This window comes from Cebus imitator, unplaced genomic scaffold (genome assembly GCF_001604975.1).
Source record: "Cebus imitator isolate Cc_AM_T3 unplaced genomic scaffold, Cebus_imitator-1.0 Scaffold8, whole genome shotgun sequence".
NCBI classification, from domain to species: Eukaryota; Metazoa; Chordata; class Mammalia; order Primates; family Cebidae; genus Cebus; species Cebus imitator.
Window position 1 is genome coordinate 9,870,056 of NW_016107323.1, and position 13,433 is coordinate 9,883,488.

Genomic DNA, 13,433 nt, shown 5'->3' on the forward strand with positions numbered 1-13,433 from the left:
TTTTTTTTTTTTGAGACGGAGCTTCACTCTTGTTGCCAAGGCTAGAGTGCAATGGCACGAACTCAGCTCACTGCAGCCTCCACCTCCTGGGTTCAAATGAATCTTTTGCCTCAGTCTCCCAAGTAGCTAGGATTACAGGCATGAGCCACCATACCCAGCTATTTTTTTGTATTTTTAGTAGAGATGGGGCTTCACCATGTTGGCTAGGCTAGTCTCAAACTCCTGACCTCAGGTGATCCACCCACCTCGGCCTCCCAAAGTGCTGGGATTACAGGTATGAGCTACTGTGCCAGGCCGAGACACTGTCTTAAATTTTTTTTTTTTAAATGAAGCTCTAAATGGTCTCATTTCAAGTCCTGGCTCTCATGGAGAGAAGTAAGTGACAAATGTAGTAGTTAACCCTGGGCCATCTGGATGGGAAGCTTTAGATGTGAGTCTCCAATAGAGAGAGTTCTCCTTCACTTTGCAGAGAAGTTCTAAGCAGATCTTGGTCTGTTTGAGATTTCCTGAACTTTTTCCAATGTGAGCCCTTTCCCAAAGCTAGCAGGAATAGGACCCTTGAAATCTGGAGCACTGGGAGCCATGAGCATCCATTCCTCTTTATATATTTCCCCTTTTGATACTTTTATTTCCTAGTCCATACAGCAATTTCACTTCAGAGAGCCAGTCTGGATCTTTCAGGGAAGGATTTTTGGCCAAGAGTCATGGTCTGATTGAGACTTAAAATTTCCCTTCATTCTATTCAAATCACATGCTGAAGGGTGCAGTTGGCACATACCATCCTAGATGGGCTGTCAATTCCTTTATCACTCTGTCTAAACATTTGCATTGTAGGACAGGTTATGGATTATGGAATCCTAGCAGCTCACAGCTTAGGTGTTCTTATTTTTGCATTTTAACCTCTTACTTTCTGTCTTTAGGAAAAAGAAGGTCGTTATATTCTCATTTTACAGATAGGACTTGGAAACATTAAATGACTTTTCCAAGGTTGTATGGGGGCTGGATCTGGCTTCCAGAAAACTATCAAGTGCTTATTCAGATAAGCCATCCTGCCCCTTAGAAATTTCCATTTCCTAAGCTTCAGCTTTTCTGCTATGAATTCTAAGGAATTCCAGGTACAGGTCAGAAATCTGCAGCACTGGGGGTGAGGACAGGTCAGCTGGGCAAAACTTCGAGGGGGGAAAAGCACTTAGGGAGCTTCCCACACTGGAGCCAAACTCTTGTCTGAGCAGAGAGGAGCAATGCAGGACTGGGGGCGTGCGGGAGACAGGGGCTGCTAAGTTATAGCTCCTTTGCTCTGAGAGTGAGCGACAGTATTAGAACAAGTGTGTGGTAGGTAAGCTGTCACTGACTAGACTGTGTATTGTCGAGAAGTCCCGTCCCCTACTCCTCCGGACTCCCCCTTCTCTGCTCTAACCATCCAATTACTTAACTTCTCTGCCTGGGAGTTCACTTCCCGCCCATCCCCTCCTCCGCCGCATCTTAGCGCTGTCCATGGTGCTGACCGCCAATCCCCTGGTTGCTGTTCCGACCAGCTGGGATCTCTGGTGCGCCCAACCTCCCCTCCCGGCCTCCCACCTTTCTTTTTCCAGACCCCGCACACATAAATCACGGGTGGTAGGCAGGCTTGGTTCCCGTTTGGTTCCCCCTGCACTGGGAAGCTGCCTCCCCCCTTCCCTTGCTCACACAGGGCTTTGCGGTAGTGGTGGCAGCCGCGGCAGAATCCGGCTCTGGGGAAGCAATTGATTCGTCTACTGCCAGCAGCCCAGAGTTGCCTACGCGGACTGGAAAGAAAGAAGGGAGAGAGAGGGGGAGAGAGAGAGAGAGAGAGAGAGAGAGAGAGAGAGAGAGAGAGAGAGAGAGAGACTCACAGAGCGAAAACCTTCATCCGTGTGGAGGACAGTCTGAGGGAGCCACTGTCCCTGTCCACTGACTCACTGGCTGGTCCGAGTTTCCTCCGCTTCTAGCAGTGGTATTTCTTTTTGTCTCAGTCCTGCATGATTTAGGGGTAGTTGATGTGTCTGTGTGTCTGTGTGTGCACATGTGTGTGCACTGGTGCTTTGATTTTATTTTGGGAAGAGTAGGAGAGTCAAATGAACAATTTTCTTTCAGGCACCTCCGCTGAGCTTTTAAACCAAGTCATTGGGACTTAGCGTCTTCCTAGCCGGCAGGGAAGGGAGGAGTTGGCAAGAATTTGTCTCACCCGTTCCCCCTGCAATCCTCCGGCGCGGTAAGTGATATTCTCCTGGGTTGTGGATATGGGCTAGGGGTATTGAAATCTCAATTGTGATGTGTGTGCGTGGTGGGATAAAGGGTAGTTGGGAGGAGAAGGGTGTCGAGGAACGACTATGCTTATTTGCCTATATTCTGCAGTGTTTTATCACCTAAGCGGCATCCCAAAGCCAAATGAGATTTTGGCTCAGTGCCCAGAGAGAGGGTAAAATGTGCTCATGTTGTAGGCAATGCGATCAAGATTGTAGCTTCTGCCCAATTTGCCCTCTCCTTTGCAGCAGAAGCTGGTGAAAGTAGCCGGCAGTTCTCTGAGTTAACCCTTCGTGGGGCTGGCTAGTCTGGCATGGAGGGACTCTGGATGTTCTGACTTAGCAAGTGAGCATTTATTCCTGGAGGGGAGAGGGTCACCTGGAAGGGTAGCTCTTGCCTGAGCACACTGGGTGAGATTTGCATAGGACAGAGCTTAGATTGTACCATCTTCCAGGAGCAGCTGAGTAATTTAATTGTGGTGGTTTTCGCGAGCTTCTCTGTTCTGGCTTTCCTGAGATGGGAGACCTGGGAGCTAGAAAAGGGCCACACTTTGCTTGGGATGAGTGGTCAGGCAGGCTAGAAGGGAGAAGCCACTGCCTGCAGAGCAGATTATGTTTTATTTTCACAGGTGGTGTAACCTGTAAGTAATTGAATGGGGGAGTGCCCCGGCACTAGCTTGGGAGATTCTATCCTTGAGTTTGTCTCAGATGGAAGGACGGTAACGGTGCTTGTTCAAATTCTGGGGAAAGATTCCAGGCCCTGGCTTCAGTTTTGTTCCAGGGCAGACCATCCCCCTGCACTAGTTTCTTTTTCCAAGATCCTGATGGGCTAAGGCTGCACCAACCTGTTAGTGAGTGGGAAGTGGAAGTACCTTGAAACTGAATCCAAAAGCTCACATTTAATTTTGAAATGCCTTTGATGCTAATCTGCGACCCATCAAAAGGGGATTTCGCTCTGCTTTCTGCTTTGATTACATCTACTTTTCTGGAAATGAATGCCCTTATTTTTAGCATCTTTGCTATTATCTCAGGGGCTACCTCAGTGTTCTGCACCCCCAAGGATTTCCTTTTTAGATTCTTGCTCTTGGAGGTGGGAGGAATGAAACAACAGCCACAGAGATTGGCAAGCCTGAAATATAAGCAGAGTTCACTCACTTCTTTTTTTCTCTAGCCCCAAAGCCAAGAAGAGATGCTGCAATTCCAGGGCATGTACCTGCTCAGGCAGGACATATGAGGCCAAAGGGGAGGGCTGTCTGGTGGTTAGTGCCAAAGATTTGGTCCTCAAAATCCCTAACTTTTCTTCCTAGCTTCCTTTGCTGGGTGACCTTGAGGAGGAAGCTGCCTTAGTTTCCTCACTGGGAAGCCTCAAGTGTGAATAATGAATGTGAGGAAATTTTGTTCAAAAAAAGAACCACAGATCTGGCTATGGGTGACATTTAAAGTATTGAAATTTGGTACTAATTGATCAGAATGGCTAGGGTTCTGGAATAGGGGATCCTCCGGGGGCAAACCTTTTAATTGCTGGATTATGGAAAGGTTTGGGGGATCTTAGGGGACTATCAAGAGAGCCACGGAGCCCTCAGGGCAGCATCACCATTTCATTTTTTTATTTTAATATTTTTAACAACTGGTTTAGCTGTGTGGTACATGCCAGCCCAGCTGGGATCGGTAGGACTTGGCTGTCCAGATGTGGACACTTCCCAACGATCTCCCCATTGCCTCACTTCCTTAGGGATGGCCAAGATCCAAGAGGCTGCCCTCCCTCCTCCTCCGTCATATTTGAAGTGGTGCATTGTGGTGCACCAGGGAGAGGGGAACAGAAGCTTCTGGAAAGAGCCTTGGACTTGGGTCAGGAGACCTGGGTTCCAGCTCCAGCTGTCTCCACTTTCTGGGCCTCGGTTTCCCCATCTATGCAATGGGGCAGTCTGTCCCAATGGCCCTAAGGCCCCTTCCAGTTCTGGGTTTTTGTGACTATGGGAGAGGTATGTGTGTGAGTGTTTGTGAGTGCGCATGCCCACATTTCTAGGAAGGGTTAGCACTGTGCTCGAGAATTTATCCTGTGTCAGGGAGTGGCCCAGTTTGGGGTGAATTGGGATAGAGGAGTCTCGTGAGAACTTTCCTAGGTTTCTAGAATCCTGAACTCAGCTGGAAAGGGGTCTGCTTTATTTATGGCCTTAGATGCACAGAGATGCAGATTTCGCAGCACTTGAAGGCTCCATAGAGACTCTTCTCAGGAGTAGCAGCAAGGACTCCTTGGAATGCCTCTGCTCTGAAAAGAAGAATATATACACACAAACACACAATCAGGGTGTTGGATCCTCCCTAATGCCCATCTGAGCACCAGCCCCCCAAGTTCAGAACCTCTGATTTAGTCTAACCCTTTCCAGGGGGCCCAGAGACGGAAAACAATTTGTCCAAGACCACACAGTAAGTTATGGCAGCAACATACAAACCCACCGTTATGAAGACCAAGGTATCATCCCTTCACTCCTGGCTCCAGCAGCCCCTATTCCCCCCATTCAGCCTGACGCACAGAGGTAGGACATTCAGCAGTGTCTCTCCAGCCTGTGCTGGTAATCAGGAAGCTTAGCCATGGAGACAAATGTGGACATTTCCTTTCTTGCTGGCAGGAGAGAGGCAGCAGTCAGAGATTCTGTGATTCCACAGGGGTAGCCTGGGAATTCAGTCCCACCAGCCCACTCTGCCTTTCTCCTTATTGCTCCATACACAAACTGGCTGCTTTGTCTGAAGATGTGCAATCGGTGGGGGTGATTGCTCTTGGGCTTTCTTTGTAGGATGGGATATTACTCTTTAACCTTTCCCACTCTGTGAATGGGTCCTACAGAGTTTATGGTTTTCCAATAAAAACCACCATGACGCATGGACCTGTCTTCTGCTCTTCATCCCCTGTCAGTGGGGAGCTGATTGTAATTGCAGATAAGTTAGGAGTTGATGTGATGGCAACGAGAAGAAAACAGTGTGGTTTATTTCTGTTAAGAGCTGTGGCCGTAATCTGGGATAAAAATAATTCTGGGACCCAGTCATGATGGACTGGAGCCGATGAATTTAAATAATTTAATTTCCACCCAGGATGAAGAGCCTTGATGTGCTGAGAGAGTGAAGGAGGTACTGCAGAAATAGCCCCCTCCTTTCTGTGCCTCACACCTGTCTGCCTCCTTAACCAGCCAGGGGCTGGAGAGTGGGCTCTGGAAGCAGTCAGATGTTAGTTCTAATTCTGACTCTGACCTTGCTGTGTGACTTCAGGCAAGGGCCTTAACCTCTCTGAGCCTCAGTTTCTTAAATTGGATGTATTAGGGTAGCATCATATAGGGATTAAGAGGATGGGCTCTGGAAAAAAATTTCCTAGGCTTAGATCCTGGTCCTAAGCACTTTCTGGTTGTGTCACTTCACCTCTTTGGACCTCAATTTCCCCATCTAAAAAATGGGAATAAGAATGCAGTTGTGAGAATGTTAAGAGTTAATGATCACTTTACACTGAGCCTGGCAAGGAATAAATGTCCAACAAATGTTTGCAGTGGGGGCGATGTTGGTGACGGTAACAGCGAAATCACCCCTGACCAAAACAAGAGTAGGGTGAGGTAGAGGAAGGTGAATTCTCTGGGCTGTGTAACTGTGTGACCCATGAGAGTGAAGATGAAGCTCGGAGTTAGGAGCTGCCAGCCCCTCCTGTTCCTCACTGCAGTTTTCCGGTTGCTGCAGGTTCCCAGAACTCAGTTTCTTCATCTGTGAAATGGGCATAATGACTCCCTCTTTGTTTGGCTTGTGAGGATCTAAGCAACTAACAGGAGAGTCATGAGCATGGTGGGTAGGCCCCAGAGAAGAGTTCTAGGAGGAAAAGCCCTGCTGACCACTCAGTCTTTTGTTCCTTCAAGTCCCTGGGAGGTTTTTGCTGAATCATCGCAGGCTATAAGCTCTGAGCCACATATTTTCTCCAGGAAACCTGAGCTTTCCCTCTCTCCCCTGGGAAGTGCTTTTCCCGCTATGGTGCTTCTGTGTAGGAGTCCTCAGGTGCTACAGGGTGAGATCCTTAAGGGCCAAGTCTGTGTGTGCTGTCTTCATTTTTTGTTGTCTGGGTCAGCACACAGCAGGTGCTCAGCAATGACTTACTGAGTGAATGAATGAATGAATGAATGAATGAAGCCCAACTGACTGACTGGTGAACATGTCAGTTTGGGGCCTGTGGTCCAGCCAGAGGCCTGCACACAGTAGGTGCTCAGTTAGTGTTTGTTGATTATGATGAGTCATTGGTGAAAGGTTTGGAAGGACTTGGCTCTTGTCTCAGATTTCTTACAGGCAAAGGACAGGCCTCTCTCTCTTCCTGCCAGAATGCCCATTGCTGTTTATCATGCATTGCACATTTATTGAATACCTACAGTATGCCTGGTACTATGGTGGGCATTGGGAATAAAATGGCAATGAAGATACAATCCTGGCCAGGTGGGGTCATTCATGCCTGTAATCCCAGCACTTTGGAAGACCAAGGCAGGTGGCTTACTTGAGGTCAGGAGTTCAAGACCAGCCTGGTCAACATGGTAAAACCCTGTCTCTACTAAAAATACAAAAATTAGCCAGGTGTGGTGGTGTGTGCCTGTAATCCCAGCTATTTGGGTGGTTGAGGCAGGAGAATTGCTTGAACCTGGGAGACAGAGGTTGCAGTAGTCAAGAGCATACCACTGCACTCCAGCCAGGGACAAGACTCTGTCTCAAAAAATAATAAGAATAAAATAAAAGATATTCCTTTTGGGACTTAAAGTAGGTGGCTACCTACATAATGTGATCTTTTTGGAGGTGTGGTACAAAGAGGGCTCCCTGAGTCACCCAAAGACATTCAGTTCACTGATACCTGAAATTTTCATCATTCAAGTTTCATTCTTTTTCTTAAGGCTTTGCTCTTGGTTAAAGAACAGATGCTTTGGAGTGAGTTAATGCATCCAGCCTTATTAGTCATTTACACTATAATGAGAAGCTGTAGGAGCCTTTCCTAAAAGTGAAGCTGGCTTGGTTGCTTGGAGCAGGGAGAGGGGGGCTACATTACTTGGCTTGCAGGCAAAAGAAGGGCAAAGGACAGAGAAACGTGGATGTTCCTGGGTTTACGTTCTGTTGGGGGGCAAAGAGCTCTTGATGGCTGGAGTAATCTGACTAGCCTGAATCAGGTGACTCATCTAACTCAGTGGTTCTCATTGTGGTTCTCCCCACCCTGAAGCAATATCAGTATCACCCAGGAACTTGTTAGGAGGGCATATTCTTGGGTTCTATCCAGACTTGCTGTACCAGAAACTCTGAGTGCAGAGCCCCCACTGCTGTAAGTGAAGGCAATTTTTTTTTTGGAAACGCAAAACATTTTCACACGTGTTAACTATAACAGTTCAAAGTGTGTTGTAAGCCTCTGACATTTTGCCAAGGTGCCCCCGTGACCCCCAAGGGGCTGAGCAGGGTAAGACCAAGCCCATTGCCTCCTGCATGTACCATTTCCTTTCTGCTGCTGAATCCCACAGGAGCGTGACCTGGACCTAGCATGTTGTTCCCATTCCCTGCTAACCTCAGATGCTTCCAAGGAGTCATTTTTTGCTAGGCAGGACCCCAGGACTCAGTTTCTCAGATAGCTTAATGGCAAGGCCTTAATAACCAGCTTTCCAGCCAGGCCTGGCTTTTGGGATTTGAGGGAACAAAGTTTTTTGTTTTGTTTTGTTTTGTTTTGTTTTGTTTTGTTTTGAGATAGGATCTTGCCCTGTCACCCAGGCTGGAGTACAGTGGCATGATGATCATAGCTCACTGCAACCTTGAATTCCTGGGCTCAAGCGATCCTCTTGCCTCAGCCTCCCAAGTAGCTGGAACTACAGGCATGACCACGCTGGGCTAATTGTTTAATTTTTTGTAGAAATGGTGTCTCCCTATGTTGTCCAGGCTGGTCTCAAACTCCTGGGCTCAACTATCCTCCCGCCTCAGCCTCGCAAAGAGCTGGGATTCCAGCTGTGAGCCACTGCACCCAGCCAAAAGTGATTCTTCTTAGCCCAACTCTGCTCCCCATTTGGGCCAGGAAAAGAAGGGAGGCAGCAGTGCTGAGGCTCCAGGCTGCCGTATGCAATGTCACTGTGGTTTCCTCAAAGTAATTGTCTTGCTGTCATTAGTTTTAATCATATAACACACGTTTAAAGCTGACTGTAATGGAGCCCTGTCAGACTCTGGTTTAGTAATCCATCCAGTGAGCATGATAACATGCCTCAGGAAGCTGGGTGTTTTACCACCCCCTGCAATTAATCAACAAGAGGAAACTCATCTGACAGCATCATAATGACGTGTGGTTCGTGAAGGATTTATTTAGAGAGCGAGGGGGGAAAATATCTTCTCATCTCTCAATATAATCTGAGTGAGTTCATTCAGCTGCCTTTTTCTTTCGTTCTTTTCCTCTCTTACTTTTCCTTTTCTTCCTCTTTAATGCACCTACACAATGACGAGTGGTGACTTGTGAATGGAAGCAGCTTTCAGCAGAGAACACATTATGTAAGCAGGTTTTGGTGCCAGCCGTTGATGGCGGGGCGGCGTTCTGGGGCTGCAGAGAAGAGAGATCGTTTCTCGAAGTTTGCTGGGAGGCTTTTCATGCAAGATGCTGCCAGACAGCATCTGTGTGGCCCGCTCCATCGCACAGCCTTCCTGCCTGCACGCTTTCCCCTTTCCCTCTCTGCCTGCCTGTGTTTTTCCTCTGTCACTGTGGTGTTAAGTTCCTAAGGCCCTGTCTTTATCTCTCCCTCTCTCTCTCTCCTTTTCCCTGCCCCTGTCTCCTTAGTTTTCCCACCTTTTAAAAAAATTCCCTGCTTTCTCCTTGCAGTCTCTCTTTTCTCCCCCTCTTTCCCTCTCTGCCTTTCTCTCTCTTCTGCCCCTGGCCTCTCCTCCTTTCCTTTTCTTGATCTCTCTCTGTCTTCCTCCTCTCCTAACTCCTCTGTCTTGCTCATTCCATCTTTAAGACACACAGAAATTACTTGTAAAGGGAATGCATTTGTGAGTTTCTGAGACTCCAGGTGATAAGGGCTCCAAGTAGGGTCACCAATCATCCAGCTTTGCCTGGAACTGAAGAGGGTCCTGGGATGGCTCACACTTGTAATCCCTGTACTTTGGGAGGCCAGGGCAGGAGGATCACTTGAAGCCAGAAGTTCGAGACCAGCCTGGGCAACATGTGAGACTTCTGTTTCTATAAAAGAGTTAAACAATTAGCTGGGCATGGTGGCACACACCTGTAGTCCCAGCTACTTGGGAGGCTTAGACAGGAGGATCACTTGAGTCCAGGAGGTTGAGGCTGCAGTGAGCTGTGGTTGTGCCACTGTTTGTTCTACAGCCTGGGTGACAGAGTAAGACCCTGTGTCTAAAACAAAACAAAACAACAACAAAGAATGGAGAGAGGCCTGGGCAAACTGTGATGAGTTGGTCATCTTACCTTCAAGCCAAATGCTTGGAATTTTGTAGAATGTTCGAAAGGCCAAAGATTCAGCTTTCTGGGTGAGTTTTCTGCCCTCCTGCTCTGGTGGCACACAGTGGTTGTGAAGCCCTCCCAGGCTTGGCATTCTCTACGTGGCCCCAGCATGGACTATCTGTCCAAAAGCCTCCGTCAGAGCTCAGAGGTCAGTCAGGGGCAGGAGACTGACTCCCTTCCGCTTCCCTAACTCCTGTCCCTGACAAGACTGACCACCCAGCTAGTTACTCGCTCACTGGTCACCTGGGGGTGGGGATCGAGTAGAGATTGCAGATGGTTCAATGCCTGAGGTTCTCAAACTTAGCCTGCATCAGAACCCCCTGCAGGAGTTGTTAAAACAGAGTTTCTGCTTCAGTGGGACTAGGATGGAGCCCACGAATTTGCACCCCGAATGAGTTCCCGGGCGGTGTTGATGCTGGCTCAAGAGCCACACTTTGAGAACCACTGCTCTCTGCAGACTCACTCCCGATTCCCTCCTTTCCAGACAAGTCTCGCACACTGCCATGTCCTGGACACTGTTCTAGCCACTGCAGACTCAGTAGTGAGAGAGCCAGAGTTCCCTGCACCCTGGAGCTGACGGCCCAGTGGGTGGCAAAACCAATCAAGTAAACGCATAAACAAGAGAACTCCAGAGACCAAGTGAAGTGCCATGGAGGAAGGAGATAGGAAGACTAGATGGAGAATGACAGACGACGGGTGGGGGGAGGGAGGGGTGAGACTAATTTATAAAAAGGGCCAGGGGGAGGCTGAGTTTCTAGAAGGAAGCATTCATGCATAGATGGTGGGGGGAGGGATGAGCCACACCTGGGGGATGGAGGCAGTAAGTACAAAAGCAGAGACAACTGGGTGTCCACAAAGGACAGGCCGACAGCTGGTGTGAGTGGGGTAAGGGTCACGTGATGGGGACAAAGGGAGAGAGGGTCCTGGTTAGGCAGGATCTCCCAGGGGAGCCAAGGAGTCTGGGTTTGATTGTATTTTGCAAGGAGGGTTTTATGCCAGAGTGTCGTGACCTAATTTACAATGTTGATAATGATTGCTTTGGTCTCTGAGTGGAGAAGGGAACACAGAAGGTGGGGCGAAAGGGGGACCAGTGAGAGGAGCCATGACGGGGCAGGGACCAGGTGGCGGCAGAAAAGGTGACCACATTTGGGGTGAATTCTGCTGTAGTGCAGACAGGCTTTACTGATGGATCAGGCATCAGGGGAGAAGGCCAGAGGAATCAGGGTCCACTCCGGTGGCAACGGGACCTATTCCTGGCAATGGTGTAGCACTTGTGATCCTAGGAACATGGAGAGGGACCTGGCTGTAACCAAGAGCCAATGGGTTATGAGGCAAGACCAGTAGCGTGGGCAAAGTCAAGGCCTTTCAGGGAGCTCCACAAATGCCCATTCCATGCTGGCTAAAATGCACGGTTCCCTTTCCCCCAGAAGAAAAGGCAACAGGTTGGGTTTTTTTCCCCTCTCCCATGAGTAGTGGCTGGATTAATCTATCAGCATGAAGCAGAATATCATAACTTGGTGAAGGCGATGACACCCCATGAAGTGGCAAGCTGAGGTGTCTGGCCAAGCATTTCTCTCAAAGACTTGGAGCCCAGGGGCTATGGGAAAGGCAGCTGGAGGTGATGGAAGACATGTGCTTCTGGTGTCTGCAGCTTCCTCTCTGATCATTAGAGACCTACCTGTTGTTCCTGGAGCTAGCTGGGCCCATTCAAAAGGGAGCCAGCCACACTGGGCTTGCTCCAAAGGACGAAAGTGGGAGAAGCCAGCATTTGGAGCAGGAGCTGGGCCTTTGGCGGGGGAGGAGGCTCAGTTTACACGGAGCAGGCAGCAGGCTTGCCTTTCAGATGGCTCCTGTCACGGTTTCTGTAGATTTTCTTTCTTCCTTTTTCTTTTTCCCTGGAAGGGTTTATCTGACTGGGCAGACTTATGTAGCCAGCCTTGGCCAACTTCTGCAGAGGGGTCCAGGCAAGTTTTCTTGTCTAAACAATAGATGAGCGCTTCGAGGAAAATTCCGCAGGGAGAAATAAATGCTGCACACTCATGTCGGTGACCCGGAGGGGGACTGTGCTTTCGATTATAATGAGACGGGGACTGGCCTCATTTGCAGCCTCTCTGTTATTCACGGATGACTCTTGTTATTTGCTTCGTAGATTAGAAGAATCTGTTAGGCTGCGAGATGATGAGACTTGAGTTCTTTTTCACTTCCTGGTTCAGAGCCATCATTGATCCTTGCCCTCCTCTTCCTCTGTTTTTCATTATTTATTCTCTTTTTTCCTCATACTCCATTCCCCTCCCTTCATAGACAACCCTATTCTACTCTGGTTATGCACATTTCTTTTATTTGTGTATGTCCCTTCAAAACACACATTTTTAAAGCTCTCAGAGGTTCTCACTTCTTTTCCACTCAGTGCTATGCTTTTAAGATCCATCCACGTTGCAAGGTGGGCACGTAATCTTTTGCTTCTAATTGTTGCTTTTCTCCAAGGCATAAATCCCCCGCTTTTTCTCTATTTTTCTTATATTATACAAGTTTCCCTCCAGCAACCCACAGTATTTCTGAAACTTTTTCCCCCTGCACTGGCCAACTGGGATTTTTTCAGGATAGGAAGACTCATTTTAATAGAGATTTAATGATTGCTTTGGCAACACACGTAGATGCTTTATTCTTTCAGTTTTGATTCTCTGCGTAACAAATGCGAAATATCCTCATAATGTCAGACACCATGCATGCATGGAGGGATGCAGGAGAGAGCAGTGGGGTCTGGAGCTGGGTGGACCTGGGTTCGAATCTTGCCTCTGCTACCTATTGGCTGTGTGACCTTTGCCAAAGTGACTTAGTCTCTCTGAGCCTTTGTTTCCTCCTCTGTAAGATGGGATAACACTAGCATTCATTTTATAAACCTGTCTGAGAGTGAAATAAGATGATGCCTAATGTGCTTTGTGTGATGAAACTTTTTTTAGATAGTACCCTGGGAGGTTAGGTAAATAGATGTTTGTATCTTCTCCAAGTCCTGCTGGGTCTGCCTGCTGTACTGTGTGTATATGTGTGTAAGTGTGTGTACATGTGTGTGTATTTGGGTTGTGAATGTGGGGAATATGGTGTGAGCACATGTGTGTGAGTGGTCTGTGTGGGAATATGTGAGTGTATGTGTTGGGAGTGGTTCCCTGGCTCAGGCTGAGACACTGCTGCCCCCGCACCCCCACCCCCACCAGCGAATGGCTACTTCCCACTCTGTGTGGAGAGACCCTGCTCCCATCTGGAGTAGGCATTCTGGCTCCACACCACCTCTGACCACTCCCCAGGGCCTCTGTCCTCTCCCCAGGGCCTCTGTCCTCTCCCCAGGGCCTGGGTTTCCTAACGTAACACTGATGTTGAATAGTTTGGTGAAAGCAGAAAGGCTCATTTTGTCCTGAACATGCTCAGAGCGTAAAATGCTACAGCGGCTGGAAGTGGGGGTCCTTGAGTGGCCAGGGAGGCCCCCAGAAGCTGTCCAAAGCCTGGGATTGAGAAGACTCCAGATCTGAAAATTCTTCCTCTGGTTGTGATGGCAGCTGATCTGGGATGGGAGCCTTTGTCCCAATAGGTCACTATGAGGTGGTCATTTCTGGTTAACACCAACTGTGAGGGCAGCCCCAGTTCTGCACAGCAGGTTGGTCTCTGATGCCCTGAGGGGCCCCTCACCTGCT

At 48.6% G+C, this 13,433-nt stretch overlaps 1 protein-coding gene across 5 annotated transcripts in view; it reads left to right on the forward strand.

The window, feature by feature from the left end:
• The window catches only part of RPH3A (rabphilin 3A), a 342,231-nt gene that overhangs the window by 229,705 nt on the left and 99,093 nt on the right, over window positions 1-13,433 (forward strand). The window contains exons 1-2 of one of the 5 annotated variants that reach the window (XM_037743722.1): window positions 1,461-1,972; window positions 2,113-2,230. The gene's annotated coding sequence lies outside the window, so the exon portion shown is untranslated. Of the gene's footprint in view, window positions 1-1,460; window positions 1,973-2,112; window positions 2,231-13,433 lie in introns of those variants that run through there. The other 4 variants (XM_017543014.2, XM_017543005.2, XM_037743706.1 and 1 more) reach the window with 4 other exon arrangements.